Raw genomic sequence first — 6000 nt, forward strand, 5'->3', positions numbered from 1 at the left:
TTCACTATTAGGTTTCTCTATCTAATCTCGTTATCAAATTGATGCAGGAATATCCTAGGGTTATTAGCAATCCTACATATTGGAGTAATTTTGTCTAGGAGTTATGGGTTAGGTCACCAAAGAAATGGTGCTTGGTTATTATTGGATCTAGTGTTGGCCAAGGTTCTCAGTCATTAAAGGGCTCGATCACTTAAGGGGATTAACATCTATTATTCCTAGGCAGTCACTATTGTGCTCAATGTGTATTGGTTGTTCAACACCTTTGGAACTTGACAATGCTTGTGGAAGCTTAGCAGTGCTTGTGGCCTTGCTGATGCTCAACAGTGTGGCTTGTGAGATAGAGTTCTTGAGGGGTTTTTTTATCATTTCAGTGCATTTAATGCATGTAGTGTATGATCACGATGTGGGTCAGTTTGGGAGTCTGTGTTGACCTATTTGGGTCTTAGTTGTCTCTCCTCTGTGCATTTGATTTGTGTTGTAAGCCTTCTAAGGCATTTTTGTATTTAATATCTATTAGAGACCGACTTGTGGCTCAACATGTATTTAGTGTAAGGGGTTTTTAATTTGTACCTTACTAGGTTGACTTGTGGCTTAGTTGGGCATAAGTAAGGAGTCTTATGGAATCTTAACATAGATTGTAGATCATCTAGCTTGGAGAAGAGGATGAAGGGTATCAAGAAATTATAAGAAGAGCTAGTGGTTGTGGCTTGGTAAATTAGGAAGTTACTTGGTGGGCTTGTGAGAATAAGTTGAGATTTCCTTGGGGTTTTCTATTAGACTGTGGATCTAGACTAGGTAGAATTTGGATTGGATCTTGAGGGATCTTGTAGAACTATTACTTTCTTTGTAATTGACCATAACTAGGAAGGCCTTACAACCTAACACATTGCATGTAAGTAGTTATTGTATTAAAAAAGAGTTGTGATTTGGTGTTAGATCTTACATTGTTCTTTTGTTTTCATTATGTGATTATTTTCTAGGGGATAGGAAATCTCCTTTAGGGATTCTCCTACCTTGCACTGAATTAGGAGATGTTGCATTGTTGTTGTGTTTCCATTGTGTGGTTATTTTCTTGGGGCTAGGACATCCCGTTTGGGGATTATTCCACCTTGCACTAAATTAGGTTGTATCAGAGAAAAGTTTTTCTTGGGCTTGTAGATAGACCATCGAAGTTGAGGTAGTTTGCACCAAGACTTGGGTGAAGGCTAGAAGTTAAGGTTGATGTTATGGAGCTAATTGATTTTCTAGATTTGTGGATTTATTTATTTAGGTTTACAAAGGATCTTGGAAGATGCCTCCAAGAACATTGGACCCTGGGGAAATCTATGATCTTACTGAAGTTGTGGAAGAAAGGATCTTAGAGAAGGTTACAGTAGATTTTAGATATGAAATAGAAAAGGTTAAAGCTAGTTTTAGATTTGAGATAACATTGATGAAGAGTGACATGATTGCTAATATTGTGAGTGCTATAGGTGGTGTACCTCATCATATGGGTACTAAAGATGTTTATTAAGAATTTTTTAGATTTTGAAGTTGCTAGATAAAGTGGTGAGGAAAAAACTAATCATGTGGAAAGACCTATTGGAACTTGGGGTAGTTAGTTTGCTAGACCTAGATCTCAGTTGAAGTTGAAGCATAAGATGGAGGTTTCTAATTTCTCAAGTACTTTGACTCCTGAAGACTTGATTGATTGGATTGGTGAATTGGAAGGCAACTTTGAGCTTGAGGATATTGGAGATCCACTCAAAGTAAGGTTGGCACAAACTAAGTTGAAAGGACATGTTTCTCTTTGTTGGAAAGAACTACAAAGAGGCAAAGAAAAGGAAGGTGAAATGAAGATCACTAGATGGAGGTTGATGGTAACTAAGTTGAAGGCTAAGTTCATTCCTACTAATTATGAACTTGAGTTGTTCAAAAGGTTGCATAATTTAAAATAGAAAGATATGACTATGAAAGATTATACCAAGGAGTTCTACAAGTTGACTATTCAATTTGGGCATAGAGAATTGTCAAAGGAGAAGGTAGCTTAGTAAATTAATGGTTTGAGAATCAATATTTAGGATGAGGTTGGCATGTTGAAGATTGATTCGATAGAGGATACTCACTAGTATGCCCTTAAGGTAGAAGATAAGTTGAAGACAAAAAGTCAAGGTAATTCTAGAGGGAAGGAGAAGTAAGAAAGCTCATAAAAGGCAAAACCAAGTACAGAAGATGAACCAAAACCTATTGATCAGAAGAGAAGGACATGTGGAGGTGAGTTTAGAGGTACTTGCTAAAAATGTGATGAAGTAGTACATAGATCTTTTGAATGTCCTAGGAGAGTTGTTGTTGTGAATAAAGTTGAGAACCATAATAGTAAACTTGAGCAAGGAAAAAATTTGTTGGCTCAATGAGTACTAGTTGGTCAGAGGACACTAGACTCTTGTTAGAGGAGTAATTGAAGACTTGTTGCAAGGCTGGTGGTAAAGTTTGTAAGGTGACTGTGGATGGTGGAACTACTAATAACCTTTTTGTTGAGGAGATGATTTAAAAAATTAGTTTGAGGAGAATGAGACATCCTTATCCCTATAGGATTGGTTGGTTACAAGGTGAGTATGCTTTGGAAGTGAGGGAGTAGTGCCTTCTCGATTTCTAGATTGGGTAGTATAAGGATCAAATGTTGTGTGATATTGTGGACATGAACAATTGTCATGTGTTTCTTAGTAGACCTTGGTAATATGATTGTAGGGATGTGCATGATTATGTCAAGAATGTGTTTACAATTGTGAAAGGTGGCATGAAGCATTCCCTGATTCCTCTACATAATGAAGAGACCAGTAGAAGAAATCAAGTATTGGTGACCAAGTTGATTTGAAGGATTCTTAGAGAGTTATGGATCATTATGGAAAGAAGACCTGTGAAACACCAAGGATGGATGTAAAGAAGTAGAAGTGGCAAAAGGGAAAAAGTGTACAAGTTCAAGACTTGGAGGATATGCATCTGAAGAACCCATTTTGGATTTATGTGTTGAATCCCAAAAGATGTTCTTTTAGCTATTGAGAACATCTTTTTGAACTTGGGGTGTCTGATGTAGGAGCATCCTAGGGTTGTTAGCAATCTTGAATGTTGGAGGAATTTTGGCTAGGAGTCGTGGACCAAGTCACCAAAGGATTAGTGCTCAATCATTATTGGATGTAGTGTTAGCTAAGGTGCTCAGTCATTCAAGGGCTCAGTCTCTCAAGGGGCTTGACATCTACTATTCCCCAATACTCACTATTGTGCTCAACATGTATTGGTTTCTTGACACGTTTGGAACTTGACAATGCTTGTGGGAGCTCAACAATGCTTGTAGTCTTGCTAATGCTCAACAGTGTGGCTTGTGGTATGGAGTTCCTATGGGTTTTCTTGATCATTTTGGTACATTTAATGCATGTAGTGTGTGATCATGACATGGATTGATCTAGGAGTTTATGTTGACCTATTTGGGTCTTGTTTTTCTCTCCTATGTGCATTTGATTCGTGGTGTAAGCCTTCTAAGGAATTTTGGTATTTAATATCTATTGGAGGTCAACTTGTGGCTCAACATGTATTTATTGTAAGGGTTTATTTAATTTGTAGCTTACTAGGTTGACTCGTGGCTTAGTTGGGTATAAGTAAGGGGTCTTGTGGAGTCTTAAGACATATTGAAGATCATCCATCTTGGAGAAGAGGATGAAGTGTAGGAGTGAATTCTAAGAAGTGATAGTATCTGTGGCTTGGTAAACTAGAAGATTTCTTAGTGGGCTTATGAGCACAAGTTGAGATTTCCTTGTGGTTTTCTACTAGAGTGTGGATTTAGAATATCCATAGCTTGGATTGGATCTTGCAAAACTATTACTTACTTTATAATTGGTCATAATTTGGAAGGCCTTATAGCTTGGCACATTGCATGTAATCAATTATTTTATGAATAAAGAGTTGTGATTTGGTATCAAATCTTGCATTTTTGTTGTGTTTCCATTGTATGGTTATTTTCTAGGGGCAAGGACATCTCCCTTTGGGATTCTTCTACCTTGCACTACATTAGGAGATATTGCATTGTTGTTGTGTTTCTTCTATGTGGTTATTTGCTAGGGGCTAGGACATCCCCTTTAGGGATTCTCCTACCTTGCACTACATCAAAAACTTAGCTTTCCTCACTCTATCCTTAGCTTGTCCACACCTTCATGCTCTCTTCCATTTAGCATAATGATTTAGGGTTAGATCCCTCTTTAAATAGATAATCATAGAAAGATCTAGATTATAATCAATGATCCATAATTCATTATTTTTCCATTTATCCCTTTTTCTTTTCTAAATGGTTAGTCTTCCTTTCTTGGGATAATGCCTTCTGGAAAAACACATAATTTACTCCTTGATTGTCTCTAAAATCTTTAAATATTGCATATAAGTTGGCCAAAATGGTTTACATAAGTGTTTGTGCCATTACAATTTTTTTTTTTTGTCAAAACTAGTTTACTCGATAATTGAATGTTTTGACACTTAGTCATAATGGAAACTACAACATTTGGAGTCATTTTGCGATGGAAAACCATCACAATTGTGAGCTCCAACCATTACCCTAGGGACAAATCTGCTTGTTGGCTCCTATTATACTTTTGCTATTGCAAATTGCTACGATGAGGGAATCCGTTGTAATTGCGATGGTAAAACTATCATAACTTCAAAGAAGGGAGGGTCAAAATTTCATGTTCATGATGTTGCAATTGCAACAATATGCCATTATAAGTATGATGGTTTAAACTTTAACTCAGTCATTGCAATTGTGATAGCTGCGTTGTATAAGTGATGATTATTTGTTGGAGATTTCCATTGTAGTTACAATGCTATTGCAACATTTGTGTTGTGCAAGGGATGAATAGCAATCAGAACTATCTGTCACTTTCAAGGTGGGTCTATCATAATTGTGATGGCTAGTTGAATTATAAATAAAAATTATTTCTTTTTTCCACTAACATGTGTGTGTGTGTGTTTTATACTCATGTCACTATAGAGGGAGGCACTCCTCTACATTTTTTTGATTATTGACAAATGGAAGATCTCAAGACTACCATAAAAAAAGGGGCATAATTTGTGAGTCAATTAATTGGAATTAAAAAGAATTACAATTTCCAAAAGTACCTCAAGGGAACTAAAATAGAAAAAGGCCCATAGGCATGAAACATGTTGTAGAAGAAGCAAAGGAGCACCACAATATGAAATATGTTTATGTATTGAATTCTCTTACTAATTGCTAAGTGGAGTCAAACATGGTTCTTCTAGGAATGGAACATTATGATATGGTTCTTTATTACAAAAAATTATTGAGACTTTAGCTATAGGACATAGTGGTTGTACAATTTATATTCATGTAAAACTCAATATCCACAATTCTGACTTCTTGAAAAAACTTGTTCTCGTGGATGGATCTATGTCATGTGCAAAATTACCTAAAATGCTCATTTGTGATTGTATCTTTGTGGATCCAACTAAAGATGGAAAATTATTGTTAAAAACATGGAATTTAAAAAAAAGTATTATGTTGATCGATGTCTTTGATTGCCAAGGTATAGGACAGTGCAAAGTTGAGAAGAAACGATTGTGGCATCTATTCATCAAACCTTGTATACAATAATTTTTAAAGATCTTATTACAACTAGCTAACTATAAAATAATCAAAGAGAAGAGTAGACATGATTGTAGTTGGTCAATTTGACATTTGGAATTTGAATTTTTTAGGAACTTGAAGGCATTTTTAGAACAAGAACAAAAGAAAATCAGATTTTGGACAAAATTCAAGACTTTAAAAATCACAATTTCCAGCCTAAAGAGGTGTAAACTTATAGATCTACAAAAGAAAATTAGAATATAAGGAAAATCACACAAGTATTAAAGTGGTTAACTCAAATTCTATTTCTACTCTTAGCATTTTGTTTCATGTAGTAGAGAATTTTTAAGCATATACTTGATGATAAGAATAGATGACCATCAATCCATCATACT

Source organism: Cupressus sempervirens, chromosome 1 (genome assembly GCF_028749045.1).
Source record: "Cupressus sempervirens isolate cs-2001-9-10 chromosome 1, ASM2874904v1, whole genome shotgun sequence".
Classification (NCBI taxonomy): domain Eukaryota; kingdom Viridiplantae; phylum Streptophyta; class Pinopsida; order Cupressales; family Cupressaceae; genus Cupressus; species Cupressus sempervirens.